The 20,083-nt window shown below is 36.1% G+C and overlaps 1 pseudogene; it reads left to right on the top strand.

Moving 5' to 3' along the window:
* The first annotated feature begins 432 nt into the window (after positions 1-432).
* On the top strand, positions 433-10,304 carry LOC149235304 (patatin-like protein 3; annotated as a pseudogene).
* The last annotated feature ends 9,779 nt before the right edge of the window (positions 10,305-20,083 follow it).

Below are 20,083 nucleotides of genomic sequence, written 5' to 3'. Positions count from 1 at the left end.
AGAAAATTGTTGTCAATGTGGAGTTTGTTAGTTTGACAATGAATTAGTAACTTTAGGTAAATGTAAATATACAGTTGTATACCGAATAAATTAGTTATGTAACGATAGTTGGTGATATAAAACTATCAAATACCCATGAAATAAAACATGAAGAATCATTTGTTCAATAAATTTCCATTCAATTCAGTTTTCTGATTCAGTTTCAAGTCTTGGTCATTTGTGGTTTCTTTGTTGTTTCTTTTCTTGTTTTTTCTCCCATTCTACCAACATTCTCAATTAAGAAAATTCAAGAATATTTCCAAAATCTATAATCTTCAAAAATACTTCCAAAATATATAATCTACATAAAAATAATACTTCCAAAATCTGTAATCTACATAAAAATAAGATTAACTGACCAAGCTGTGTTTTAGGCATGATTAACTGACCAAGATGTGTTTTAAGCAGGACACTAGCAAGTTTCTGGTGCTTTCTCTGGGAACTGGACAGAAAACAGTTAGTTACACCGCTGCTGAGGCTGCCAAATGGGGACTATTTGGATGGTTACACAATAACGGTAAAACACCCATAATTGACATGTTTAGTGAGTCAAGTACAGATATGGTGGACATTCATGCCTATGTTTTGTTTCAAGCGTTTAAATCAGCGCAGAACTATCTAAGAGTGCAAGTCTTTTCCTACTTATATAAATATTCTACTAGTATGCCTATTTACATATTAGAGTATGCTTTTCTGTGTGTTTTTTGTTTGTTTGGGGTGCATATGTCCATTCTGAAGAGCTCTAAGGAATTGTGTAACTCGGACTAGGCCAAATTATCAGTAGATGTAAGCTCAACTGATCTGTCAACGGAGAAGAATCTCCAAGAGTTGGTACGTATAGGCAAAGAGCTTTTGGACGGTCCAGTTTCAAGAGTGAATATAGAAAGCGCTGGTCTTGAACCACAGCTAGACGAAGGCACGAACAGGGATGCATTGACCAGGTAATTATCTTGATTACATTCCATCAGAAAACACTGCAAGTTAGCGCAAATGATTGATAGTTTAGAATATATTTAATGTTGACGTTAATCTGGTTTGAATCATGGTATTAAAGAAAACTATTTGGCGGGTTTGCCAGGGCACTCTCAGATGAAAGAAAATTGCGTCGATCATCCTTGAAATAGCATCCTCTGTATGTTTTAGGTTGTGAATACAGCTGCAGCGCATCCTCTGTATGTTTTAGGTCCTTTGGTGTAACCGATCTGTTGGTTTCAATGGTTTATATAAATGTAATGTGCTGTGATCAAATATATTATATGGGATAACTGGACTCAGCATAGTTTCTGTCTATTATTTGTAAGGTTAGAGTAGATGTAGTGTGGTGTGATAAAAATGTAATATGGTAGCGGGTTTTATTTGAATATTAGAATAAATGTAGTGTGGTGTCATAGAATGTAATATGGGAATAGTATCTGGAATCAAGGGTTGATTGCAGGCTTTGAATATCAAAAGATGTAAGAGTTTGTTAATGCAGTTTCATGTGATGTAATTTTGGAAATCTAATTAGCTTGTAAAAGGGCACAAGCAAAAGTTTAAACAATAGGAACATGGATGTTATATACTGCAGATTTAATGTAATTTTGTGGACTGACATGGACTATGATAGCAAGATCAAAATATGCATTATATGTAACTAAATATCAAAGTGATTAATAATATAATTTTTTTTTGTTGATGCACAAAGATTGATAATAACTTTGTGGATTTTAAAATGTGCATGGGTACAAGCGAATGCATTAAAAAAACCATAGCTTTTTTATTTAATAAATCTTAGTTTGGCAGTTGGTGCGTAGATAGGAATAGGGTTGCATATTTTACATGTGTAGGTATACATTCAAATGCTATGGAAATATAGTTGTAAGGTTATATATATATGGAAGATTAAGTAAAATAATTTGTTATTTTAATAAAATACAATTTAATATTTCGACATTTATTTTCATAGGTTTAAGTTTGTTTTGCATATATCAAGTATTAGAAGTGGTTTGTTTTTTGAGATATATATATTTTTTTATTATTTAAATGAATTTAAAATTTTATTTAATATATTAAAAATTATAATTGAAAATTTATTTAATATAATTTTATTTATATTTATATTTTAATAATATTTTTATATAATATCATATTTATAATATTTTCGTCTATATAAATTCAATAATTTTATTTTTATAAAATATTTTGTACTAAATGTACGTATCAAAATTTTTTGTTTTTCTCATTAGGATTCATTTCAAGAACATATATTCAATATTTATTATCAAAATTTTGAACCTTATATATCTAAATATTATTATATATTATAAAAAATTATATATATATTTTTTTTCAGAGGAAAAAATCGGTAACTTTTTATTTAAAAAAAGAAAAGTTACACATTGCAGATGGTTGAAGCATTTCCATAAGCTACCCAATGCTTTCACACCCCTCGCAACGTTACAAAACTAACGTGCAATTTGAAGAAAAAGAAAGGGAAATAGAGAAGAGAGTAGGAGGCAAGAAAAACTGAGTTTCAGTAGTGAGTAAATCTCACACTTCAGGTTTTTCTTCCCTTTTTCTTTTCGACCTTGCGCCACTCTCCTTGGGTGGGCTCGATCGAAGTTATGAATAACTGTGTTTCTGCTTTCTAAGAGCCTATTTCCTTGTCTGAATCTGAAGTCTCTGATTGGTGGTGCCTTTTGATCCCGCCCATGCTCTGATCCTCAGTTGTCTTTTCTGCCTGATTTGGGTGAAGCTGTGAAGCCCTGTTGTCTGATGTGATTTCCTTCTGGGTCCCCATTCCTTGAGATACCACATCATTTTCTGTGGGAGTATCTTCCTCTTCTGCTTCTGATTCTTCATCCTCTGAGTGAGGAGGGGGAAATTGCCATCCTTTCCTCTGCTTCCCTTTCTGCTTTCTTTTACTGTTTGCTTTCTTGGCTTCTGGACATGTGCTTTGCAAGTGTCCTATTTGTCTGCAAAGCCTGCATCTGAAAGCAGTATTTTCATAGTCTAGTGCTTGCAACCAATTTTTTTGTTTGTAGATCAACCTTATGTTGTCTCGCAGCCCTTTACTTAGATCTACTTCCACACAAATGCGTGCAAAAGTGTAGACCCTTTCATCAATCCTTTCCAGATCTGTTTTGATGTATTTCCCTATGCTGTTCCCAATTCCTTCCAAGACTCGTTCGCTCCAAAAGTGAAGGGGAGGGTTATATAGACGAACCCAGACCGACACTTTGGATACCGTCATTTTGTTTGGATCGAAATAAGGAAACCATGGAGTCATGAACAACCCCGACGTTCCCCAGAACCAAGGCCCAACACTCATGATTGTATCCATGACTTCCCTGGATGCAAATCTAACTATGAAAAAACCTTTGGGGCATAGATGTATATCACATTCCATGGTCCAAGTGGTGAAAATCCAATGAAATAGATCCATTGGTTTTGGCCAAAAACTGTTGAATCGACATATTAGGGCCTGCATTTCATAGGACTTAACAAAATCATCAAGCACTGATGAGTCGAAGTTAAGGGCTGGAGCTTTCCCTAGGTGATCTACTATGTATGGCCTGGGTGTATATCCACCTTGATCTGGAAAGGACCCTGAATCTCTGTTACCTTGAAGAATGCTTTTGTATGAGGGATCTCCCTTGGGTTGATGCTGTGGTGCTCTCTTTCTCCCCTTGTCTCCCCCTGAGCTGCTTGGCTGTCCCTGAGGTAGGGCCCCTCCTCTCAGCCTGAGGTTTAAAACAATGGTTTTTCCTGGGCTTATCTCATAACTTCCCAAGGTTCTGTTGTCCTCGAGGGACCACCTGCCACTGACTAAATGTTGGATCTGACCAGGATATCCGGTCAATGCCCAGATTTGCTGTTTTAGCTACAAGATAGTGCTTTCTGCATGTACCCAAACTAAAAAGGTTTTCCCCTCAGGGGTTTTCATAAAAATCTGAAATCGAGATGTTGTTACCTGATGTCTGCGGTTTGGCTGAGTTATTGATCTGCCTAAACCAGTGTCACTGCTGATTTCCATGTGTTCTGGCTGTAAGCATTCTTCCCGATCTGACCTCTTATTGGATCTATCTTCCATTTGCATGTCTCGGTCTGCGTACCCTCTGCTCAATCGATGCATATTTCCACCAATCTGCTGCTTAGGTTCTGAGTATTCTTGAATCTTGATCGGAACGGCTAGATCTGGCCCAGATCTGCCAAGTTTGGGCCATGCATGGAGCAGATCTGCAACATGCAAACCCTTATCTTTACATGCAGGAGGCGGGAGTAGATGACCAGTGATGGCGTGAGCTAGGCCTGATGAACAACAGACTGTCGATGGTAACGGCCGCCTACCAGTGCCCTGATAGGCCTGTACTTGGGTTCATATTCCTTGGCGTACTCCGAGCTGTCATAAATCGAGCCGAAACCCGTCGATTTTCCACCTCCGAATTGGGTTCTGAGCCCAAAGACAAATATTGTCTGCGGATCTCTGACCTCATACAGCTTCGCGTGCTTCTCCTTCAGTTCGGCGTTAGATACATTTGGCGCCGCCGTCTCTGGAGGGCATATACTGCCGCTTTGGAAGGGGAAGGCATTAGGGCACGCCTTCTGTAATGCCTGGCCATCGGAGTGCGGGTTGGGTATCCACACTCCCATTCTTCTTTAGCTGTAAATCTTTCGGACACATGGCAGTCGTGTTGGCCCATAGAGTTGTAGAGGGGGCTGATACTCGGCTCCATCCGGCTCTCTCTCCTCAAATTGATCATTCCACTTAATTATTAGTCAAAAAAATTATATATATATATATATATTTTATTTTCTTTTTACTATATAATATATTATAGCTCACAAATTTTATATATATATTTTTTATTTTTATTTTAATATATGATATATCATAGCTCACTTCTTTCCGTAATAAGAAATTTTGCTTATAAAATGACATTATAAAATTTTATAAAACATATCAAAATGGCAGAACATAAATATATGCGGGAAAAAAAGGTTCGGAATTAACTTTTAATTCTGAGAATCACTTTTCAAAACACTAACCGTCAAAATTTGTTATCGGTTTTGCTAATTCCATCTCCAGTCCAATAATATCGTTAAAATGACGAGGTGCCTCCAACCCATTCCAAGGGAGCAGTGACGCTTCCGAAATACCCCGATACATATGCGTTGTCGAGTCAAATTGCTCGAAGGAACGCTACCTTGCGTTTTGTTATTATTTCTTTATGCCGGCAGTCTTTAGCAATTTGCTGCAGGGGATGCACGTTTTCCTTTCTTTCTTTAAGAAAGTGTGAAAATTTATTAAAATTTAGTTGTTAATTTAATAGCGAAGATAGTTATTATTAGTTGTTATTTAAGAATGCAGGTTAAAATTTATTAAAATTTAGTTGTTAATTTAATAGCGAAGATAGTTATTATTAGTTGTTATTTAAGAATGCAGGTTAGTTGATTATTGTTATTTTGAAAACTAAGTTACTTTGAATTTGAATTACTCTGCTTTCACTCAAACCAGATAGGTTTGATATTTGTAAAGAATTAGAATTTCACTCCAATCAAATGTCTTTTGATTTTATGATCTTAGGGAGTTAACCTTACTTTCAAGGAAAATAAACTCTTAACCAAGTAAATAAAAAAATATTTTATATAAAAATAGTATATTTTAAATAAATCTATATCTTAATGAAGCAAATAAATAAATATTTTATATACAAAACAATATATTCTTAATATATCGATATAACATATATAGACATTTAATGAGATAGAAAAATAAATTTTATTTAAAAATAAATTATCTAATAAAAAATAATTAATCAAATTAATTTTAAGATTTTAAAAATAAAATATACACATTAAATCATTTAAACTAATTTATTTAAGTTAATACCACACATCTCATTATCCAAACAAAAAGTATCAGCCATATGGTTAGACACATTTGGATAAACATATGATGCTTTTCTCATTAATATGTTACCAAACCAAAAATTATCAAACATGTTGTATGGCAAAATAGATTTAGAAAAATGAAAATAAGAAAACATGTTTAGATAAACATGTGATGCCATCTCTCATTAATATGATATACATAAATACAATATCGTGTAACCATTGATTCTTCTTTCAAAGTAATTTCTACTCTAAAGATCATTCATGTTCACTAAGACTCTTTATATTCACTCTTAATTGATTAATACAAATTTACCATAACCCTTAAAGATTAGATTACCAATATCTACCCGTTTAATATGAAGAGGTATATATGAGTATAGGAAGAAAGATGAAATATAGCAGTTAATGTGCTCTTTGAATCTAGTGGTTTAAGAAATTCCGCAAATGAAATGGGTAGTATAAGTCACAATATTCTACTAAATGGTGGTTTAAGATTGACCACCAATTTTGAAACTTGGCTTGAAGTAGTTCCCAAATAATTATTAGTTTAGGGAGAGGTTGATTTCTTCTACGAAATGGAAGTGCTCATAGACCAAGCTACTTTGAATTACTCGACTTTTACTCCAACCAGATGCTTGCAAGGAAGGAGGGATTTCACTCCAACCAGATGCCTCGAGGTCTTAAGAAGTTAAACTTACTTCCAAGGAAAATAAACTCTTAATCAAGCAAATAAATAAATATTTTATATACAAAATAATATATTTTTAATAAACCTATATCTTAATGGATCAAATAAATAAACATTTTATATGCAAAATAATATATTTTTAATAAATCTATATAACATATATAGATATTTAATGAATCAAGATAAATAAATTTGATTTAAAAATAAATTAATAAAATTAATAAAATAATTAATCAAATGAATTTTAAAATTTTAGAAATAAAGTATACACAATAAATCATTTAAACTAATTTATTTAAGTTAATAACACACATCTCATTATCCAAACAAAAATTATCACCCATATGGTTAGACACACAAAAATTAGAATACAAATTTGGATAAACATACGATGCTTTTCTCATTAATGATACCAAACAAAAAATCATCAAACATGTTCTATGGCAATATAGATTTAGAAAAATGAAAATACTAACACATGTTTAGATAAACATGTGATGTCATTTCTCATTAATATGATATACGTTAATACAATATCATGTGACCATTGGATTCATTTTTCAAAATAATTTTTACTCTAAAGATCATTCATGTTCACTTGAGATTCTTCATATTCACTCTTAATTGATTAATACAAATTTACCATAACCCTTAAGGATTAGGTTTCCAATATCGATCCCCTTAATATGAAGAGGTATATATGAGTATAGGAAGAAAGCTGAAATTTGGAAGCCTATAACAGTTAATGTGCTCTTTCAATCTGGTGGTTTAAGAAATTCCACAAACGAAATGGGTGGTATAAGTCAAAATCTTCTGATAAATGGTGGTTTAAGATTTCCCACCAACTTTGAAACTTGGCTTGAAGTAGTTGCCAAAATAATTATTAGTTTAGGCAGGAGTTGATTTCCTCTAAGAAATGGAAGTTGATTTCTTCTAAGAAATGGAAGTGCTCTTAGATGGTGGTTTAAAGACGATCAAAAACTAATGTCTAGAAAAATTTGTAAGTCTTCTATTGAGTGGTGGTTTAAGGAAGACCAAAATCCAAATCATGCTCATGGAATACTAGTTTGGCTACAACTTTGAATCTAGCTCTAGCTAGCTTAGTTTTAGGTTTTGGTTTCTTGCTCTAGTTTTGGTGGTGACTCAAACTTGTTTTTTACCATTTGATTGATAGGAATTCAAAACTTGAATCCTAACAATCAATCATTTTCCTATATCAGATACAAGGTGAGAAGTTATAAACATCTCCATTACAAGATGTGTCAATACTCAGAAGATGGATTCTATGGTATGACTAATACATATTCTTTGTTTTTTATGACTATTACCGAGACTTGATCCACTCAAGATGAATATTTACTCTTGCAAGGTTCTTATGAGTGGAACATCTGTCTCAAGGATTATTATTCTTTTGACAATTCTAGTAAGGATGAATATAAAAACACTCATTCTTCATGTGGCCAACTTGATAAGAATATTGAAAATGAGAAATATAATATGGAAATGGAGGAAACAAACATGAAATTTGTTGAAGAAACTTAAGAATTTCGAATTGGATTAGTTTGAAATAATTTGAAATGTGAAATGCCACTTCATTTTATTGTCTGACACAATATCTGTGCTTGTTGATTAATTCTTTCCAATGTCTGATCATAGGATTGGGAAGTGAAAATATAACTTCATCTTTATTTGAATATGTATATCATGTGCTAGTTGTTGATAAGAATTTTCTCAAAAGAAAAAAGAAAGTTATTTAGAACTAGGACTAATTTAGCATGATGGTTCATTTATTGTAATTCTTCTTATTCAAGTTGTAGAAATTCAATTTTGTCATGTGAATTTTGTAAATAGGTTAGAACATCTATGATAGTGGCTTGAAGATTTTGACCTCGGTGTTAACAATAAAGAATATCATAATACTAAATAAATCTCTTGCTTTATTAATTGAAATTATTTTTCAACAATTTGGACTCAGAGAAATGTTATTTTCTCCCAAAATTTAGACTAAACAAATGAAGAGCGTGATTTTCTGCCAAAAATATATCTATGTTTACAATGAGAATTAACTAATAAGCTTACAAATGAATATTTGCAAGGTACAAATATTCTTGATGCTGAATTGAATTAATATTCAAGATTGAATATGCCTTGTATGCTTTTTCCTTTATTACTAGCTTGATTAATTTAAATGGATGCCTACATGAATGAAATGGGTTTATCCTTCTAAAATATAATATACTTCATCGCCAAAAACAATATTTTTAGCATCTGTTGTGAAAGATAGCTTCAGGATAAAAGAAAATTCTGGTTGCTCGAAGCTTCATTAGACCTTAGAAAACAAAATTTTGAAATGTAGAAAATATGGTGATGTTAGCCATCGAAGGAATATGAAGAAAATGATATGAAATTTCTTGGAAATAAGGCTTTTCCACTAAATAACACAAATTCTTCAAAGAATGAAAAATCTCGAATTAATTGTGTTAGTGTGAGTCTTTCCAGCCTTCCTCCAGTGATCAAATATGCTCTTACAAAGTGGTCTCAGAGTGTCAAGGTCAAATTTTGTCATTTCAAAGAGTCTTCAAGCAAAATTTGGTCACTAGGCATTAGGTCTAGGGTTTGCTTTCACTCCTTCTAAAGTTGTCCAAATGTCCGTCCATGTCATCATTCAGCTGAGTCTATCATCATTCATAGGGTTGTTCTCATCATGACAGGTTCCATTGGGTCATTTTACACCTTGTTCATGCTTCAGTTGCGCCTGGGCAAGGTTCATTTCCCTCTCCTAGGGATTTGGAGGTAAATTCTCTTGGAGGGTCAAATCATTGGAAAAATTTGTATCCTAATGTTCATATACCTTCCCCTATCATTAATGTACCTTATTAAACACTTCCCATCACTGAGATTCCCCAAATTCCTCATTTTTCCACAAACCCTAGTTTCTTGCCACAACTTGGCAATTTTCTAGGCTAGGCCTGTGTTTTGCCCTTTTGGACCCCTTCCCCTCACTCCATCTTTAAGATTCCACTTTTCCCTTCTTCCTAACATCCCTCCCTACTTCACAAAATTTCCCCAAGAATTTACAAGCCCCTCATCCCCTTCATTTCGCTTCATTTCCACAAAATTCCTTGTTTCACACATCGGGATAAGTTTCACTCAAAAGATGTTTCAGAGCAATCAAAGATGAATTTTGGAAAACTGAGAGAGGTTTTTGTCCACAACATGCCAGGGAAGAAAAACCACGCTCATGTTTTACATAGGTGTCATGTTTTTAGAGAAATGTCAAAAATACAATCGCCTCGGGAGAATTGATGCACCTCTGAAGTGACCTTGGGAAAATCAGGTTTTCTCCTAGCTTGGTTGGCCAAATAACTTTCTTGATGAGTCAAAGGATAACGAAACAAAAATATATTTCCAATGATCTATCATGAGATCAACGTGGAGTTGAGGAAGGCATTCAAAAGTTGACTGCAACAGCACTTTGCCTTGAGGCAGCCTCATTTGGCACATTTTGACCAGTCTTGGGAGATTTGATTTTTGACAAGGCAAATGAACTCTAAATTGAAACATTCTAGTCGGGTTGGAAAGTAGACTCAAAGACATTTCCAAAGAGCTATCCTACACCCGATTTTGACACCGGGAAGGCCTCCGAAGGCCTCCTGCAAAATACACTATGTGGTGCGCGGCGCGTTGGGCAGGCGCGTGACGCATCAGCGGCGCGCGACGCATTGAGCAAGTTTTCACAGTGTAAAAATAGACTGGCGAGGTGCATCAGAGGTGCACGACGCATTGGGCAGGTGCGCGGTGCATACAACCAACAAGCCCAAAAACTTCAAAATTTCGCTCCAAAATTGCCCAATATGCTTGGATCATCATTTGTACAAGTAGGTAGGGCCTCCATCTCTGTTTTTTTTATCCAAGTTTGGTGCTTACTTCAGGGTGTTTGATGAATGGTGATTGTTTAAGAAATAAAATCCTACTTTTTCATAATTTCCAAATCAATAGTGCTAGGGTTATGATTGACAGTTTTGCTACCAAGTTTATCATTCCTCCATCACTCCCTTATTCCATTTGTCCATTCATTTCCTTATTCCCTAAGTTCTCCCACCCCCTAAATTCACATGCCCTAATCCGATACCCACTGTCCCTATGTACCACAGCCCCTTCCTACTTGGCATATTTTGATAATTGAAACAAAAGGCACCAAATTCTCATTTCATACACTTGGCAATTGGAGATAAAGGTACCAATTTCTCATTTTCAACGAGCTGAACATATCATTGGCATAGACTGGTAACACCATGGAGACAAACACCGACACATCATACAACCGAGACAGTGATTCTACCACAGAACTGCATGTACTAGAAGGGCACTAAAATGTCGAAAAAGGGAGGATAGACTTCGAATCTTGGCCGAAGCTTCTTTGGATGAACATGGCACTTGATGAGGCGCCTTCAGCCCAAATTTCAAGGAATTTGGAGAAAATTTTATCAATTTTAAATTTTTGGCTTGCAAAACAGGTTTTTCAACTCAACGCGTAGCGCGCCGCGCGCGACCCATAAGATTGGTAGGTCCAAAACACAAATGGTTTGTTGTTTTGGATTTTTCATGATGAATTATACATGCTCAGCTATTGCCAAAGCATTTCATTAAGTTCTGGGTGACCAAAAGGCTCAAAAACACCATGAAAATCACCTTTCTGCCACCTTTTGCACCAGCAAGAAGTACTTCTGGGAGAATGCACTTTTGGAGGGGCAAATGGACACCAAATTGGAAAATTCTACTTGGGTTAGAAAGTATATATCCAGGGCTTTCCAACAAGCCAACCGGAGCTCAATTTGGATGCCGGGAAGTGCCCCAAAAATAGGTCGAAAGGTGCGCAGCGCATAGGGCTCACGTGCGCGGTGCACAGGGTTTTTTGGCACAATTTTCATCTTGAGCTCAGGAAACCAAGCCAGTTTGACCAGTTTTGACTTGTGAAGTGATTTTTTTGACTCCTCTTGATGTAATTAATGAAAAATGATGTAATTTTGGCACTATATTACTTGTTCTAGAAGATTCATTCACTAAAAAGTGAAAATTAAATGAATGAATCAGTTTCCTACCTTATAGAGGCAAGTTGTTTTGACTGCCTAGATTGTAGTCCTTTGTTTAGAATTGGTTGAAACAGTTCCTAGAATGATGAGCTCGACCCCTAGAGGCAAGGAAAGGGGGTTAGTATGGTCTATATGATGTAATTTCTCAATCATTTTTAGAGGTTGGAATCTTGGGGAAAAGGTTTTGAGACTCTATTGTACATTTTACTTCAGCATTTTGGCAAAGGAAAGACCAGGGTTTTGCAGCACTGTTTGGAATTCATGTGGCTTTATGTCTTGATGGTGTGCTTCTTTTAGTACTTGTAAGTTGTTATGTGTATCATTTTCCTTCTCTCATCTTCTGCAATTGAACAAATGAAGTTTTAAGGTAGAATTCATAATCTGTAATGCTCTGCCTTTAAGTTTGTTTGATCTCCTATGTTTTCATCTGTTTAAGGAGAATTCTCGAGGTTTCCTTGCTCTCGTTAGCTCTTCACCTGTCTGATCTACTCACCTCATTAGCTTTTAAGGCATCAAACAATTGCCTCCCTTGCTCTAATCAGACCTCTGCAGAAACTGTGTCTCATCCCCGCACCCAAAATTGCCTTTCCCTTTAATTCAACAAAAACCCCAAAAATCACCTTTAAAACCTCTGCACTTAATACCTAGCCTAAGATTAGTTACAATTTCAGTCATCTCGAGCCTCATTGATTATATGTTTTCGAGATTGACCCAGAGAGAGCCCTCTCGTGTCCTCGTAGGGCTAGCTACGAGGCTGAGCGTGGTTTGATGTTGCCTTGAGTTTTGCCTTCCTCAGCCTGGGGCAAATTCGAGCGTTAACATAGTGGCGACCATACTGGGGAAAGAAAATGGTTTTCTTGTTTATGTCATTTGTTTTATAAGCTACAGACGGAGCCTGAAGTTATGCCAGGTAGCCTTCGAAACACTTTTGCTTTGCATTAGCGGAAGTAGATAAACGCTGCTTCAGTCAATCTCTGGTCTAGCTTGTAAACGTGACATCTAACTTGTTAATTACCCCAGTACATGTATCAAGTTCAGATCTGATGGTTGATGGTGGACAACGATCAGACACTGGAAAGGCTGAAATCATGTACCTGGTGATTCCAAATCATTTTCGAGATCAGATCCAAAGACTCCACTAGAGGATGATCCCGACCAGCAAAAACATGAAAGGACAATATGGACAGATCAGGTATTCAAGTTGGAATTTCGTCCAAGACATTTTGTTCTTTGTCATAAATTATTTCTTCTCTTTTCCCAAGAATGTCAAGAAGGCTTTTCAAAGTATATTGTATTTGAAAAAAGATCCCAGGCCTGCATTTGATTCTTTCCCTTTGAAGATTGTGAATACCAAAGATTTGCATTCCTTTGAGCTTGATCAGGATCCTTTTTCCGAATTTTGTGATGACCATGTTCAAATTGATGAACCTCAAGAGACCAAGACTGATTCCATACCTGCTGTACATACCCCACACCTTGTAAAACTCCAGATCAGTATAAACCTCTTGTTTTATCTTCTGTTCTTCATGCTTTCCCCAAAAACTATGATCTATACTTGTCGAGGTTTGATGGTGAATGTAAGAATGTCAATGCTGAGCAACATGTGCAAAATTTTGAGTCATTTCTTGACCATTTTGAAGTTGATGAAGAAGATGTCAATATTAGGTTTTTTGCTCTTTCTTTACAAGCTGAAGTGAAGAGTTGGTTCAAAGCCCTGCGTGATGCGAGCATCTCATATTTCCGGCAGTTCGTCAAAGTTTTTCTTGACAGGTGGATGATCAGACAAAACCTTTTCTTGATTGTAGAAGAGTATAACCAGCTGAAAAGATTGCCAGGGGAGACAATACAACAGTTTTCAACCAAATTTAATCAAGTTTATTGTTCAATGCCAGTTGAGATAAGGCCTACTCCTAGATCTACTCTCTTGCACTATCTGAGCGCCTTTGATCCGTAAATGGAGTTTCAGCTGAGAGAAAGGGATATTGCAACGCTTCATGAGATGCAAAACAGTGCAGTAAATGTAGAGGCGCATCTGCTGATCCGACGGGCAAGGTTGAAAGAAGAAGAGATGAAAAACATAGATCCGGTCGAATCAACATCTCTAGAGGTAAATCTTGACATTTTGGTAAGTGTAGTAGAAGAGATGATGCAAAGGATCACCCCAAGGAATGATTATGATGTTCAAGCTCATGGCTCGCTGATTGAAGAAGAACAAGTTGCTGATCCAAAACATTTTGTTTCTTATCCTAGTTGTCATAGATCTGATAATGATTGTTTTGTAGATCACCTTGGCAAAGAAAGAACTGTTGATATGACCTGCATGCTTGATGATATGTTTTATACCGATGATTTGCCTCAGTTTGATCAGTATGATGATGATTATGTTCTCCAAACAGAAGCTACTATTGCAGACGAACAAGCAGCTAGTTTGTGGGAGGAAGAAGTTCATTTTCAGCAGCTTGAATACAATGTTCAGTCATCACATATCAGCTATGACATTGATGAGGAAAGTGCAGCAAAGTTTGAAGTAAGTGAAGGATATTTGCCTTTTTGCTTTGATTCATGTCAGTTCATCAGAGACAACTTCCATGCAATTAGAAATCAGCTATCGACTAGTCTTGATTTGGATTCTCCTAAGCGCGATGAAAACTTTGTTCTAGACTTTTCATATTCAGATTTTCAACCCCCAAATGCCATTTATTGTCAAGTTGCACATGAAGATATGGAATCTAACACATATGATCAAATGATACAAGAAGATTCCATACCTTTCTTTTTTGAATCATGTCAGTTTTTGAAGGGTAAATTGTATAGTAAATCTTCAAATGAGAAACCTGTAGGAAATCAACAATCACTCAGTTTTAATGTTGAGGATGAAGGTCATATTACAGATGAAGGTGTGGCAGTTGAAATACATGATTTAATGATGCAAGAGGATTCTGTACCCTTTTTTTTTGAATCATTTCAGTTTATAAGGCAGAATTTTCGTACTATCTCTAAAGAAAAAGATGAGCAGCCAGTAGGATGTCATACAGTTTCAATGGACACATTGCAGCAGTCTTTTCAAGTTTTTCATGATCCAATAGCTGATGTTTTGGATGAGTTTTGCAGTCAAATTCTTTCTTCATTGAATATATGTCAGCTTGAAACATGTATTGATACAAACTTGATCCAGCAGCTGGTTTCTTTGTCATTTTCAGCAGAGGTCTTGTCACAAGGCTCAGATCAAAGTTTGCATTCATGGTATGAGGAAAAGAGAAGTAATCCATTGTATGAGCTAAGTTCCAGTGTGCTTGAATTTCAAGATCCTTATGCAGTGTTTTCGAAGGTGGATAGAGAATTCATATCATTCTATGGATCTGTTTCCAAGTTGTTATGGGAGTTTCCTTTCAGTATTTCTCTCTTGTTGTTCATAAGGGAGCACTTGCGGAGAATTCAAACAGCAAATGGGATACTTACTTGGTTGCATTGGTTGTTTCATTTCACTTGATCAGGTGATGAATGAAACTGTTAGAGTAGGCTTTGATGAATAAGCTCCACTTTGAGCATCATTTCCAGTTTGTCGGTTGTGTTTAAGTATTGAGTCAGTTTTTAGTTGAGTGAGAGTCAATTTGTGTCATCCGAGTCATCAGTTTTCATTCATGCATTTTAGTTTAAGTTTTTGACTCCATTGCCCAATGGATAAGGTGCTGGTCTGCTCTCCCAAAGATCTGCCGTTCTTGGCACCTCCAAGGAGCTATCATCCCCATTGGAGCCAATGTTAGTGTCAGTCTTTCCAACCTTCCTCCAGTGATCAAATATGCTCTTACAAAGTGGTCTCAGAGTGCCAAGGTCAAATTTTGTCATTTCAAAGAGTCTTCAAGCAAAATTTGGTCACTAGGCATTAGGTCTAGGTTTTGCTTTCACTCCTTCTAAAGTTGTCCAAATGTCGGTCCATGTCATCATTCAGCTGAGCCTATCATCATTCATAGGGTTTTCCTCATCATGACAGGTTCCATTGGGTCGTTTTACACCTTGTTCATGCTTCAGTTGCGCCTAGGCAAGGTTCATTTCCCTCTCCTAGGGTTTTGGAGCCAAATTCTCTTGGAGGGTCAAATCATCGGAAAAAATTGTATCTTGATGTTCATACACCTTCCCCTATCATTAATGTACCTTATTAAACACTTCCCATCACTGATATTCCCCAAATTCCTCATTTTTCCACAAACCCTAGTTTCTTGCCACAACTTGGCAATTTTCTAGGCTAGGCCTGTGTTTTGCCCTTTTGGACCCCTTTCGCTCACTCCATCTCTAAGATTCCACTTTCCCTACTTCCTAAAATCCCTCCCTACTTCCCAAAATTTCCCCAAGAATTTAAAAGCCCCTCATCCCCTTCATTTTGCTTCATTTCCACAAAATTCCTTGTTTCACACATCGGGATAAGTTCCACTCAAAAGATGTTTTAGAGCAATCAAAGATGAATTTTAGAAGACTGAGAGAGGTTTTTTTCCACAACATGCCAAAGAAAACAAAACCTCCCTCACTTTTTACACAGGTGTCATGGTTTTAGAGAAATGTCAAAAATGCAATCGCCTCGGGAGAATTGATGCACCTCTGAAGTGACCTTGGGAAAATCAGGTTTTCTCCTATCTTGGTTGGCCAAATAACTTTCTTGATGAGTCAAAGGATAACTAGACAAAAATATATTTCCAATGAGCTATCATGAGCTCAATTTGGAGTTGAGGAAGGCATTCAAAAGTTGACTGCAACAGCACTCTGCCTTGAGGCAGCCTCATTTGGCACATTTTGACGAGTCTTGGGAGATTTGATTTTTGACAAGGCAAATGAACTCCAAATTGAACAATTCTAGTTGGGTTGGAAATTAGACTCAAAGATCTTTCCAACGAGCTATCCTGTGCCTGATTTTGACACCAGGAAGGCCTCTGAAATCTTCCTACAAAATGAACTATGTGGTGCGCAGGGCGTTGGGAAAGTGCGCGGCGCATCAGCGGCGCGCGGCGCATTGAGCAAGTTTTCACAGTGTAAAAATACATTGGCATGGCGCATCAGAGGCGCGCGGTGCATCAGAGGCGTGCAGCATGTTGGGAAAGCGCGCGGATCATACAACCAACAAGCCCAAAAACTTTAAAATTTTGCTCCAAAATTGCCCAATATGCTTGGATCATCATTTGTACAAGTAGGTAGGGCCTCCATCTCTATTTTTTTTATCCAAGTTTGGTGCTTACTTCATCATGTTTGATGAATGGTGATTGTTTAAGAAATTAAACCCTACTTCTTCATAATTTCCAAAGCAACAGTGTTAGGGTTATGATTGACAGTTTTGCTACCAAGTTTATCATTCCTCCAGCACTCCCTTATTCCATTTGTCCATTGATTTCCTTATTCCATAAGTTCTCCCACCCCCTAAATTCACATGCCATAATCCTATACCCACTGTCCCTATGTACCACAGCCCCTTCCTACTTGGCATATTTTGATAATTGAAACAAAAGGCACCAAATTCTCATTTCATACACTTGGCAATTGGAGATAAAGGTACCAATTTCTCATTTTCAACGAGCTGAACATATCATTGGCATAGACTGGTAACACCATGGAGACGGACACCGACACATCATATAACCAAGACAGTGATTCTACCACAGAACTGCATGTACCAGAAGGGCACTAAAATGTCGAAAAAGGGAGGATAGACTTCGAATCTTGGCCGAAGCTTCTTTGGCTGAACATGGCACTTGATGAGGCGCCTTCAGCCCAAATTTCAAGGAATTTGGAGAAAATTTTGTCAATTTTAAATTTTTGGCTTGCAAAATAGGTTTTTCAGCTCAACCCATAGCGCGCCGCGCGCGAACCATAAGATTGGGAGGTCCAAATCACAAATGGCTTGTAGTTTTGGATTCTTCATGATGAATTATACATGCTCAGCTATTGCCAAATCATTTCATTAAGTTCTAGGTGACCAAAAGGCTCAAAAACACCATGAAAATCACCTTTCTGCCACCTTTTGCACCAGCAGGAAGTACTTCCGTGAGAATGCACATTTGGAGGGGCAAATGGACACAAAATTGGAAAATTCCACTTGGGTTGGAAAGTAGACATCCAGGGCTTTCCAACAAGCCAACCTGAGCTCAATTTGGATGCCGGGAAGTGCCCCAAAAACAGGTGTAAAGGCGCGCGGCGCATAGGGCTCAGGCGCGTGGCGCACAGGGTTTTTTGGCACAATTTTCATCTTCAGCTCAGGAAACTAAGCTAGTTTGACTAGTTTTGACTTGTGATGTGATTGTTTTCACTCCTCTTGATGTAGTTAATGAAACATGATGTAATTTTGGCACTTTATTACTTGTTCTAGAAGATTCATTCACTAAAAAATGAAAATTAAATGAATGAATCAGTTTCCTACCTTATAGAGGCAAGTTGTTTTGACTACCTAGATTGTAGTCCTTTGTTTAGAATTGGTTGAAACAACTCCTAGAATGATGAGCTCGACCCCTAGAGGCAACGAAAGGGGGTTAGGATGGTCTATATGATGTAATTTCTCAATCATTTTCAGAGGTTGGAGAGGTTGGACTCTTGGGGAAAAGGCTTTGAGACTCTATTGTACATTTTACTTTAGCATTTTGGCAAAGGAAAGACCATGGTTTTGCAACACTGTTTGGAATTCATGTGGCTTTATGTCTTGATGTTGTGCTTCTTTCAGTACTTGTAAGTTGTTATGTGTATTATTTTGCTTCTCTCATCTTCTGCAATTGAACAAATGAAGTGTTAAGGTAGAATTCATAATCTGTAATGCTCTGCCTTTAAGTTTGTTTGATCTCCTATGTTTTCATCTGTTTAAGGAGAATTCTTGAGGTTTCCTTGCTCTCCTTAGCTCCTCACCTGTCTGATCTACTCACCTCATTAGCTTTTAAGGCATCAAACAATTACCTCCCTTGCTCCAATCAGACCTCTGCAGAAACTATGTCTCATCCCCGCACCCAAAATTGCCTTTCCCTTTGATTCAACAAAAACCCCAAAAATCACCTTTAAAACCTCTGCACTTAATACCTAGCCTAAGATTAGTTACAATTTCAGTCATCTCGAGCCTCATTGATTATATGTTTCCGAGATTGACCCGGAGAGAACCCTCTCCTGTCCTCGTTGGCCTAGCTACGAGGCTGAGCGTGGTTTGATGTTGCCTTGAGTTTTGCCTTCCTCAGCCTGGGGCAAATTTGAGCGTTAAAAAATTGAATATAATTTCTTTCCTTGGGATTACTTTCTTCTTATATGCGGTCTCCTTTTCATGCAAGCATGACCCTATTGCAAGGATCAAATTAACTATAATAAAAATATATGTGGACTATTACGAGTATCGTCAATGTGCACTAGATTGGAGAATAAGGAATGGCATGATCATTGACTATTTTCCTAAAAAATCGACATCTCCAAGCTCTGCTTTTTGAATATCCATTTCTTGATGGAAAAGAGAGTAGTAATAAGGTGGATCTTATATAGAAGATCCTTAAACATTAGCATGAGCAGGACAGGGATATTCTCACACATACAGGTTGATAAAAGAAAGAAATATGTGAATATACTCTCAACCTCTATATCCCATATCAATGAGAATATCAATCAAATGGAAAATCTAATAGCTTACCGCAAAAACTGCTATAATCCAAAATAAAAAAATTGGTAAAAATAATGAAAACTTTACATATTGAAGGGGATTGGTGTTCCAATATGAAGGGTATTGGTGTTCCAATATGAAACTAATAAACTAGAAAACAAGTTTACAGACCAACAATACTGCATATGTCTGAAAGTTGATGGCTTTGACACCATTTTTAGAAATCGAAAAATAGAGGGCACATTTAGATAAGCATGTGATGCCATTTCTCATTAATACAATATCGTGTAATCATTGGATTTATCTTTCAAGGTATATTGTAATCTCAAAGACGATTCTTGTTCCATTGAAACTTTTCATAATTTGTTTTCAAATAAATGATACAATTTATCATCATTTAAAAATAAAAATAAAAATTATAACATATGTAAATAAAAATATAAATAAATAAGTGATATATAGATAAAAATAAAAATAAAAATAAAAATAAAATTCAAATTACTTTTAAAAAGAAAACCAAAGCAAGAGAAAATTTTACTTTAAACAATTACAAAGGAAGATGTCATGAAAAGGATTTCTCTTGGAAAGAAAGAGATATTTGGAGATCATAACTCATTTTTATAAAAAGTACATGTTATTCACTTTTGTTTTACAAGACAAAACTTCTTCAACAAAATATTAACTACATTAGGGGTGAATCAATATCTCTTTAATTTTTCACACAATTGATTAGTTTATTAAATTAAACATTCAAGGAAAAATTATTAACATCACAGCAAT

This window comes from Pinus tabuliformis, chromosome 8, assembly GCF_031772625.1.
Source record: "Pinus tabuliformis cultivar Carrire ecotype Pingquan chromosome 8, CPIR1, whole genome shotgun sequence".
NCBI lineage: Eukaryota > Viridiplantae > Streptophyta > Pinopsida > Pinales > Pinaceae > Pinus > Pinus tabuliformis.
This window is presented reverse-complemented; position numbering and strand designations above follow the sequence as displayed.